Genomic DNA, 12451 nt, shown 5'->3' on the forward strand with positions numbered 1-12451 from the left:
ATCAACCATATAGAATAGAAGAAAACGACAGATTTATTGCTTTGTTATTGCTTTAATTGTGAATCGCAGCACAGAGGACTTAGCATGAATGAATAAGAGATGAAATAGAGGTGCTATTACTTGTGAGGACAACTCCCCCAAGTATCTGATTTACTGTGCCTGCATAGTGCTAATTAATCTTGGTTTTTAATCTCTCATTATAGGATGATTAATAAACCTCACATGTGCTTCGAGGCATTCTAAGAGACCTGCCGGTGGGCACTTGCACTTCATTAATCCCTCCGTCCATGCCCCCCTTTGAAAAAAAAAGGAAATGTGGAATTGGTGCCTTTTTTGTCACCAAAGATCAACCTAAAACACTGATCATCTGACACTCAAACTATCATAATGATACACGATTTTATTTCAATGTATTTTTTGTTTTGGTTTTCAATCATTTGAATGGTAGGATGGAGGACATTCCCTCTATCTCCCCCCTTTTTTTCCAAAATTTAATAAGATGTTACGAGTGACGGCCCCCGAAAAACTGATAACTAAAAATAACTGCTGCAGCCATGTCCTTTATAGATGACTGCCTGCCATCTTAGCCCATCCCTCTCCCTCTCTCTCGCTCTCTCTCTCTCTCTCTCTCTCTCTCTCTCTCTCTCTCTCTCTCTCTCTCTCTCTCTCTCGCTTTTGTTCCTTTATATTTATATTTAACTTTCATTAAATGAGACAACAGGGCATCTAATAAAAAAACAATAAAAATGACAAAGCCCAGATGACTCTGAAAATAATAAGCTTATCTTTAAAGACAACGTCTCTTGCTTTCTCTGTTCAACTGTCCACCCGCCATCAAGTTTAAAGCAAATGCTCCTCTTTCATCATAACCTTCCCTATTTTTTTTAGAAAAATACCTGCAGTGTTGAAGGTTCCCTGGTTCTTAAAGTAGGTCAGTCGATGACTATAGAAGTCAACATACCTTCCATTGGTGACACATTTCAAAAGATTCCATTGAAAGGCCATCTGTCATTCCCCGCCGCCTTAAGGAGGGATGTTCTTGAATGTCAGCACAGCGCCTTCGAGGTGACCCAGCTTTCTGCTCTCCATCACAGCCAGCTACCGTTAATGCATCCCTGCAGAGCGGGAAGACGCCATAGATGAACTCACCCGTCACTTGAAATATGTGATCGTAGTGGGCTATCAATAATGTGACACCTCTGTAGAAAGAAGTGCCACAGAGGAGCCACTGATGTTTGTGGTCATATTTCAATTTCAGAAAACAAAACTGCATGGAATCTCTTTCTTTACACACACTGATCATCAGGATTCATCAGCTTTATTGTCCCATACATTCCATTTTCCAGGCGTTGACTCTCCATCATGTAATCCACAGTGCGATTGACTGTGCTAATGATAACATGTCATTGTGAAGCCCCACGTTTGGATGCAGAGCAGGGCTGTTAGCCAAGAAGACAGCGAGACGCTCCATAGCCATGTTGTGTCGTGCTATAGTGAGTGATTGATGACTCTCTCCGTTATAGTGCTTTGATTAAGGCTCGTGTGATTTATCGCCGCTGCTCACAACGTAATTAGACTCTTGAAATGCACTCAACAAAACTGTTGTCTCGCTATATGATCCCATTACATGTGTGTATGCGTGTGTTTGTGGGTACACTCAAACTGTGCGTGTTATCTTCATACATTGTTGCATTATACTGTGATGGCTTACATCTAAAGGGCTTGGGTATTCTGCCTGAATGGATTCTTTGGTATTCAACCAGGTATATATAAATATTCAGTTTATCTTTATGAAATAGTTTTACAAATGATGAATGTGTTTACCTTTAGCTGAATTCCCTGGAGTGTATTTACATCATTATGTTTGGCTTTTCCACATTAAGGATCATAAAGACTCCTATAGAATACATTCTGACTGTCATCACTGTGAATCCCAAACTGGAGTTGCTAGATTAGTTCTTGAACGTGTTCCTTCGCCAAAGGTGTTCAATAACACAATCCATCTTCCTCGTGCGAGGGGTGTGGCATCATTGCTAGTTTGCACTTTGTACTTCCTGTTTCTGATGGGCAGGGCCCCACAGGGCGATTTGTGCTCGACACTTCCTGCCTACAGGGGTGGAGGACTCGTTGTGACCTCGCTGCGCATGTTTTTGCCCCAATGTTTGGTCTCTGCTCTAAGATGGAGGACAAACTGAGGACTTGGACCAAAAATTCTATCTGTGTGACAGCTTTAACGCAAACGGTTTGACCCAGAACACTCATACTGTGATATTGTGTGTAGTCCAGCTCATGACACCCCACACTGTACACTTTATTGTTTAAGTTTAAGTCTCAAATCAAAGTTGTATTGTACTATGGATTCATTTTAACATGGAGGGCAAGATCTACAGCCAAGATTTACAACTCCACCAATGACCAGAAGCATGAAAGTGACAGCCTAAAATGAAAAGTCATCTCCTACATATTGCATTTTCCAACTATTTTTTTATTTGCAAGTATGAAAACAGAATAAAATAATGTGATAGAAACCGTATCAAGTCTAGAATGGGTCAGAAAAAGATTAAGTTGATACATCAGAATAAGTTATTATGAATGAAACACCTTTCACATAATGAAGAGAAATTGAATTTGTTTGACATTGACAGGAAATATTAAAACCACACGAGACACTTGAAATGATGAGTCATGAAGAATAGAGAAGAGTTGTGTATTGATACATGTTAATATATTGATAAACAGCAGCGTATCTATTATATCCATGTATCATACAATGTCTTCTGTAGTTTTTTTTCTATTTTTACAGCATATCAACAAAAAACGAGTTGGAACCTAATTTGCAAATGCAATACAAACACACTCTGATATCTTTGATGCTGTAGTTCAAACATGTGACCAATAATTACAGCACATAACACAAAAGCGACAGCCTCACCAGCAGTTTTGTGCACATTGAGGGGCGAAAAAGCTGACTGAGAAAAACTCTTAACAGCAAGATGAAAACTGATTTTATTGAGCTACAAGCCCAAGCACGAGTAATCAGAATTTACATCTGGCCCCAATTGCATCATCTGCTTGTCAGATCGAGTCTCGTCACTCAAGTCATGACATCTGGAGTTTTCTGTACCGCCACACCTCTGCTCCGGTCACATGCAGAGACACATGGACCGAGATTGAGCGAGCAGAAGGTCCTGTGGTGTTTGGCGCTTGGACGTGTTTACATAAAGGAACAGACCAGTCAAATGTCACACGACAAACAATCGCACATATCCCCCATGGCTCCATGTCTCTGATCTGTATCGCTGTAGTGTTAATATCTACCATAATACATTCCTCCTATCAGATCTGTCATCTTTGGGAGAGGCTCACCCTGTGTCTTTCAAGGACAACACAGGAATTACTTGGAGGAGAAACCTGAAGACAGCGGAACGGAAATTTCCCTCCAGCTATTTCAACAGCGTTTATTTCTTGTTGTGCTTCCTATTTCCTGTCCTCCTCAGCATGCTTCCTGCTCTGCCGTTCCTCCTGTGTTCCTCCATCACTATTGTCTCCTCTTTGCTGAAAAGAGACATTGTTGCATTGTTGAGACGACGTCCAACTCTCAAGCAAGTCAGCCAAGCATTTAAGAAACCCAAAATCATGTGTCAGTCGTAGCTACTGAATAGCTTCTGTATGTATCGGTACAATGTTACGCAAAGTTTAAACTTTATTTGGCAAGTATTATGAGTGAATTAACAAAAGGAAATAATATTGATATATTTATATAGATGTATTTTATGTCCAACTATTCAATGAACAGGTTTTTGATTAGTTTCCCTTTGCATAATCATCACTAAAACAATAATTGTCAACTGATATTCATGTTTTGTTTTGACACATATACATATGTAAGTGTATAGCTGCAAACTTTTCCTTTAATCGCTTGATATTGTGTTTGTGTACAGTTTGCTATTCAGTATGCACTCTACCACATATCTGGAATATTTTTATATGAAAGTGAAAAACTGTCTGACAGGAAGTTTTTATATTATTACAGTCGGCTACAATTGTCAGCTCGGCTGTGTCTCCAGCTGTTTTCCTTGTGTTCCGCTTTCCCTTGTCTGTCTGCGTGCGTGTGCTTGCGTGTGTGTGCGTGTAGGTGGCATGGCTTCCTCTTCTGATCACTCCGGCTCCCTCCTGATTACCATTCATTCATCTCAAATGCTTAGCCTGCACTCCTGCCTCCCATCAACCTATCAACTCTAAAGCTTACCTACTCCTTCATCTTGATTTCTCTATGTTGGACCTATTTTTGCCGTTTGACGTTGAGTTGTTGCTTATACCTTCTGTACTGTGGCTTTGCTAGCTAACTTTGCAGTTTTTGATCCCTGCCTGCTTTGATTTTGTGATTTTTGTCTGTACCTGCTTGCTGCTGTTTTGTGCGACTCCCCGACTGTGACTGTCTATTGCTGGGATTGACTGGGACTGCCAACTGCTTATTATTTATCATTGCTATTATAAGTAATATATTCGGGGCAACAAACTCAGACTATCTCTTTTTTGCCTACTCTAATCATGACTCATAATAAAACTTGCCATAGCTTAAAGCCAAGGATATATGAGAGAGAAGCTCCACTGGTTGGAGCTGCTGTTCCCATTTAAAGGGTTGAGCCCCCCCAGAGAGTCGCTCACTCCTGCATTTTATGTTCTCCTCTTTCCTCTGCAGGGTGGAGCTATAGGATGTGGGGTATATCCTTCCTCTCCGATGAGGTGAGAGAGGCTGAAGGCTAGGACGTCTGATAGGACCTCAGATAACTGCCAGCAGCTCGCAGCTTATCTCCTCTGTCAGTAGACTCAGATGTATACAGGTTAGGCAGGAGTTAAGGCTGGATAATACTCCTGACACACGTTTGCAGACAGCTGTGGACGCGTAGTTTCGATTATGCTACTTTTTCAGGAGTCCTTTGGAGGAGTGTGGGTTGATTAAATTTTAAAACTCTGAGGAGATGTAAAACACAGTAATTTCTTTTATTTTACAAAACACTAGTCCTTTTCAGGTACTTGTTTCTGCTTCTTCCTTGCCTTCACAGACCGGTGGACGTCTTTGTACACCATGCTTTGCACAACCTTTCTTTAAAATCATCATCCATGTTTGTTTTCCAGTATAACTTCAGAACCATGGGTTAGGGTTAACCCTTACACCCCAGAACACAAAACTGGAAGGATAAGGAGAGAGCAATCCTTTTTTGGGGGTTGTCTTGCTTGTGCCTCCCCATTGCATCTGTTGTCACTTCCATTTGTAACAAAGCAGGTGAAATTGATTCACAAGCCCTTCTTAAATGCGTATATCGATCTCCCTTAAGTTTAACTGACTTGGTGTTATCCTGTGATGGGTGCTCCCTTATTTTTGAGCAGTGTATATGAAGATATATTTTGCTATGTTATTTTCTGCTTCTCTAATGTTTAATATGTATTCTGAGATACAAGCTTCTGACACAATGAACCCTTTTCTGTACATTTATAAATGTCTTTAAAATCTACTACATGATATAAGGAAGAGTCTTTTTTATTGGTTTTCACTTAGATTTATAAAAAATGAGTGAGATAACTGTATGCAAACGATGCAACATTGTTCATTTGAGTTTTGCACTCGGTTGTTTATCTTTTCGGAAGCCGTACGTCTGCGTGCGCATTCCAGAGAGTCACAATTTAAACCATGAATACATTTCAATATGTATGATCGTTATTTAACAGTCTTCCTCATTGTAGCAAATACAAGGAATTATTTATGGTCCAGGTGTCAACAGAGACAATACAACAAGTCAGGCACACATACAAATAGTCCCATATCATGAAAATGGAATATAAGTGTATATATATATACAGTATATCCTTACAGGTTGTGTATATAGGTACTAACAACAAATTCACAACATGCAGTGCACACTATACAATACAATACACACACTATTACATTAAAATGGGAAATACTGTTTATATAGAGAGATACATAATACAACATGCAGTATATAAAGTATTACAAAAGATCACGTACAAACATGCCATATATTACAAGTTTAACTTCAACACACAAGCAACACAACAGAACACATCTGCCTCTTGGGGTACCATCTTTGTCTGCTGTGTGTCTTTACCAAAAATGTTAAATAAAATGCTGTGAAAAGCTTCTAAGCAGGAGACACGTTTATGATATGTGACTGATTTCTGTGGCAGTTTGCAGATGTGATGAGTTTCACAATGAGAGCTTAAACTGCTGTGAATATGAGTCGTCCCTGACTCTGTCCTGTTTGGTGACACAGCAGCGGGTTCATGGGGATGAAGCTTAATGCTCGCCCTCAGCAGTCATGATGAATTCATTAGAGCGTAACTAAAACGAGATCTTGATTAAAAACAATTTGGTCGCTAACTTATTCATCAAGGCTGTTCTGAAGTGGTGTTTATGAGCTCCTGTGGGCCAATCAGTGAAGTAATGGCCGTCACATTGCCCATATATAACACACAAAAAAGACTAATATACACGTACTTGCATGTAAACAATTGCACAGATTTCTCAACTCAAGCCAAGCTGGGACCTTGTTGTAACAAACAAAGGATTACTTTTTTCTCCCACCCACCCACACACACACTCTCTCTTTGTCCCTTCTGACTAACGTAATGAGGCCGCCATATCTCGCTGTCTCCCTGCATCACCCTGAGTGATTGCCAGCCCTGACACCCGCCTGCTTGTACCACTAACACACCCAAATGCTCAGAAAATTAAACGCTTCGCCGAGGTAATAAAAGAGAGTAAATCCTGGTTGTGCGGCTGCCGCTTGTGTAGGCAGGTATTACAACATTAGGGCCGAGCAGAGGGGATCACAGCCCAACACTCCTTCATTACGCCTCGTCTAGTGGGGATTTACTGCTATTTAAAAACAGCTAAAACTACAGCCAGAGTGTTCAGCTGTTGTGTGTAGGTCAGGACCAGGACACAAAGGTTGTAAGTAAGTATGTTTACTCAATTATTGTACTTTTTGCACAAGTTTCTACATGGCGGGCACATGGGACAGACTCTATTTCTCAATTCAAAGAGACCTACGATGAAACCTACACAAACCACTATAGTGTAGAGAAGCATGAATCAACACTGTGTATCTATTTCCAGAGGAAAAATGTAAGGACTTCATTGTTTTTATTACTCAATAATATTAAATTGTGGTTATTCAACATTTTAACTCCAGTTCTCCAAAGTAGGAGGTTGTTGTTTGTAAAACATCTTGTATCCACTTCCATGGTTGATTCATGTAAGGTCAAGTAAACCTCTTAGCAGGGACATTTTCTTCACAATGAATAACTTCTACTGTGACTTTTCTACTATCGTTTAGATAATGATTAAGTAAATAGTTGTCCGTAACTGTAAATGAAGTAAGAGCATGTTCCCTTCTTCTAAGCGCGTTTGTCTCATTCACATTTGTGTTCCCTTCTGCTTATTTACATGATTATAAGCCACATACACTCGATACCAATGAGGATATACTGTATCACTCTGCTAATTCTGAGGGGAATGAACAATTTAAAAAACCTCAACAAGAGTTCCCTTATGGTGCTATCATTTTCATAATGATCCTCATAGCTCTGTCGGCTCTGTAATAACGTGGCAGTATAACGAGTTTAGTGTCTGCAACAAACACGATAAAACCATTCATTTCGAACAGATTTTCCCTACTGACAACAGCTGCTGACGACCAGATTAATAATGAAGTAGAAAATTAGATTATGCTGAGTCATTAAGTTTACAACTCTCTGTAGAAGAGCGTAATGTTTCGGCTCCACATCGTAATTATTGGCTCAAAGTCACCAATGCTCACTAATAAATGAAGTTCTTGAAAACTGCCACCACTGGGGCCCCCAGAACTTTTTATTGAGAGTGCAATGAGGAACCAAAATTTGTTAATTTCAGGGAATTATCTATTACTTCCCCCAAACGCAGGCTCAAACATCTCAGTGACAGCATTGATTAAAAGAGAGTCATCACAAATGCGTTATGAAACTAATAAACCAGCCGATTTGGCTTTCCGGGTGAAAAGTGTAAACCGTCTCCCTCTACGTTTTTCCGTGCACGTATGTGCATGTTTGAGCTTAGTACTTGGGATGGAAGCGATCCCTTTGAAATCACATCTTCCTGCATATTTGCATCAAACCATTGCCACTCCCGCCATAAAACGTATTTTCAGCTCATTGACTCAAACACAATTTCAAGCTCCTGCCAGGTATCTGCCTCATTTCCACAGCTAACAGCTTATCTGCACAGGTAAGGACATTGGAATTGGTGCTTTTGACACACACAACTGCATTAAAGTCACAGTAAAAAAACTGACAAAACAGCCTTGGGCCCTCTGTGTGCTTATCTATTCACATTTTACAGAGTGGCTTCCTATTGTAACCTATTGGCACAGCAGGGTACAAATGGTTATCGTTAACATTAAGCTTGTTTTCAACAAATTTGTTTACTTTGGGAAAAAAAGGAGTTCATGTTGGCTGTCAAGTTTTTGAACAAAAAAATAATATAAAAATGAATGTCCACAATGCCTTTCTGCAAAATTAAGTTGATCTCTTAATTTGAACAATAATAACGTTGGATTTAAAGTGATGTAAATAAAAAAGATTAAAGAGAGAGATTATGTATCAATACCTTGCAGATATAAAGCAAAATATTTGAAATCATGAGAGAGACAATGAAATATTGAATTAAATATTTAATTGCAAAATTAATTTTAAAAGAATCATTTGATATTCAGGATTTTGGGTAAATCTCTGTGTCATTTTCTAACCAGATGCACTGACTATAATTTAAACCAGATTTCTCTGTGGCTTATACCACACATACACCCACAGGCTAAAATCTGTGAAGTCTTCAATCAGAGGTGTCAGGAGGAAGATTTAGCTGATGGCAGATCAATACAACTCTGTCATGGCTAAGCCGCTCCTCTCAACACTAATAAACACAAGGCATGCACCACTTTCTGATGATGGTCACCACAAGACCAAATTAATCACACACTAAAAAAGCCAGCTGGTTAAATTATACACATCAAACAGCAGGTGATACGTTTGGTCTGGACAGACATATCACACTTTTGTTGTCCACTATATAACCCAACATATAGCTATACAGCTATTATCAGCTCCATATCACTAGATATAACAACGTATTTTTAATCCTCCAGTCATGAAATACATACACAAACACCTCGATATAAGCAGTGAGAAAACAAATACACATATTTGTTCCAGCGTTGTATTTTTCACAATGCGATAATGGTCAGTGTGTATCTGTGAGTACAGGCCCTCCTTGAAATTCAGAGACCCTTGAGTTGCTGTTTGATAAGAGCCATATGTTTGTCTTAGTTATGCGCTTCCCTTGGTGATAGTGAGGTTGAAATATCACCCCATGGGGTTTAATGGGAAACGGGAGAAGGAAAAAAACAACATCAATGGGGCAGAAAGGAAAGAAAAGAGAAAACAGTTTATCATTGTTTTGGAATTTTCATATCACCAGAGCCCAACAGTGTAGACAGAGCTCTCCATCCCTCGAGGCTTACGGGATGCGGTCGTTTATATAAAACATATATCGCGTCTTTCTCCTGCAGATGCCAGTCCTGCCTGCGGGTCCATTCTCAGGGGGGGATGAGGATGAGACAAGGCGGTCGTCCCGTGATTGAAAGCTTGCGGTTGTTTGCTGCAAACAGTGTGTACAGGAGGAGGAGCTGCACCTTCTATGAGCATTTCATGACCGAGGCGCAACAAGCCGTCAAACCCAAGCAAGAACCTCTTTTTTTTTCTAAAGTGACAGTGCCGCTAACCACCCAGCCACCAGTGGCCACATCATCTGGATCCAATTGCATCATGGGGGTGAATGCATCTCCTGCCGTTTTCTCAGTTGAAGTTGGTGTGTTACTTTACAAGAAAGTGAAATAAACTGAAATCGCCTCAATTCAAAGTACAGCGAAAAAGAAAATGGAAGAGTATTCTGTACATCAAAACCAAATACTTCTGATAGGGATGGGAAGGTGATGTGTGTGTATCAGGTGGTGGGGGTGGGTTGGGGATGGGCAGGGGGGGTTGGGTCTCTGAGGACAAGGCATTACTGAACACACATTTTAAACACATGCACAACTGATTACACGCACATTAGATCACATAATTGTATGTGCTGAGGTGGGATGTTCCTGTGACTCAGAGGAGGTGAGGGGGGATCTATGCCCACTGTGGCTAACGAAGGAAACCAATCAGGTTTGGAGGTGTGGGATCATTCTAGACAGAACTTTGTCATAATGCAGTTTAAAAATCTGCTCACGTCAGCAGTTAGCAAACACTTTGTTTTACATCACAGCTCAGTTCATGTCAGAGTCCAATCCAGTCATAGAATGTGACAGCATTCTTATGTTAGCATGGCCTTGACTGACAGCTCCAACTCACATACAACTTTCCCCATTCACTACACTATACTGCATATCGCAATTACAGGAAACATGCGATTAAACTATAACTCTAAACAGACAGACAGACAGACAGACAGACAGACAGATAGATAGATAGATAGATAGATAGATAGATAGATAGATAGATAGATAGATAGATAGATAGATAGATAGATAGATAGATAGATAGATAGATAGATAGATAGATAGATAGATAGATAGATAGATAGATAGATAGATAGATAGATAGATAGATAGATAGATAGATAATAATACGTTAAATAGCCACCCAGTTAAACATCACTTGCCATTCAGTTTATGAGATTGATGTGGGAACACCTCACTCATCTGTCTCTGACAAGTATAAACTATTATTTTGGGCAGATCACATTTGCTGACAAAGTGTAAACTAAATGTTGACATGATGTATTAAGAGCTTTGCCAAATTCCTCCACCTCCATGACCATGCATCACAGTGATTGAATGGCTTCGGAGCTATCAACAGCATTCACCAAATTGCTTGTCTGCCAGGAGTGAAAGTCAACGATATTATGTCTATTTATGTGTATTGATTAATTGTTGGGAATTGCCTTTCGATGTGCATTTCCCAGGTGCTTTGAGGAATAGCTGTTGGCAGTCATTACCATAATCATGTTAGTGTTTGCCGCTGACTGAGTGACTGCCCTTGTAATGGCTCTGTCCCATTATAATTCTGCGCAGTAATGGATGCACGCTGCAGATGAGGAGTTGACACAGGCTCGTCCTCCACAGGTTATCACGCCGGTCACAGCTGCATGACACAAAATCGATTTTACAAACACGCTTTAATCCCACCATATTTGACATTCCGTCTAATTGATAGATGGAAATTTCACGTCATGCAGCTAAAGTCGCTGAAGCGCACAAGCGGGGATGTGTTTGTCTTATAATTTTTGTTGTGCTCCACTGACAGTCCCTGCAGGAGGCCGGGCGGAGAAAGGAGTTCTGCCTGCTGCTATCTATCTGACTGAGACATCTCCTGTTCCATCTCAGCGGACACCAAAAGCTTCATTTCCCTGCCTGTCACCGTTCAGCCCCACTCGCTGTCTCCGCTGCAAGGACGCGCAGTTTGATAAAAGCCACGGTGCAACATATTACATCTCATTTCACCGACGTCGGCTGTGTGCGCTGACAATCCAGACCTGAGCTCACCTCTTGACCTCTCCTTATGAGAGTAATGAAAAGTGCCGCTGTGGATAAATATAAATAAAGGCCACCTTACAACACACACACACACACACACACACACACACACACACACACACACACACAAGCAACCCACCTCCCAAAGGCAGGAGGGGGGAAAATGCTGAAAGTGTGTTGCTAAAGGGAGTGGAGGGTTTGTTTAGCACAATAAGCATGTGTCCATCCTGGGGAGAACGGAAATTCAATAGTCAGGTTTGCCCCAAGGATGATATCTTCCATTTTACAACCTGTTTATGTCTGTGTTAGCACAAACATTGTAATGGATCTCATTAAATGTGCATACTGCTTGAAGGTACAGATTTTCTCACAGCGGGGACCTCCACCTGATACAATGGAGGGATCACTGAGGCTTGTACCTTTTTATTCATTTTGTAATACACTCTGCAAACACCTCTCATCTGTTTTTGACATTGCGTTTTGAGACAATAAAATAAAAACTTTCAAAGATGTAATTCTTTGTAAGTTTTTGTTTTATTGTAATGTTGTTGTGATCTTAAGTAACTGGTGCCATGGTCACATCACTTTAATGTGGAACAAGGAAAGGCTGTTGAAAGCTGAAAGAAAGAGAGAGAGAGAGAGAGAGAGAGAGAGAGAGAGAGAGAGAGAGAGAGAGAGAGAGAGAGAGAGAGAGGAGAGCATAATGATTATAACAACTGCGGGAGTCTGCTGTCTAACTCAGTTCATTGAGAGAAATTCTAGTACGAGTACATGTTGTTTGTCTAATCGGCCATGTTTGATGAGCTCGTTCT

This window comes from Genypterus blacodes, unplaced genomic scaffold, assembly GCF_046128005.1.
Source record: "Genypterus blacodes isolate CSIRO-AG114 ecotype Tasmania unplaced genomic scaffold, CSIRO-AGI_Gbla_v1 ptg000070l_1, whole genome shotgun sequence".
Taxonomy (NCBI): domain Eukaryota; kingdom Metazoa; phylum Chordata; class Actinopteri; order Ophidiiformes; family Ophidiidae; genus Genypterus; species Genypterus blacodes.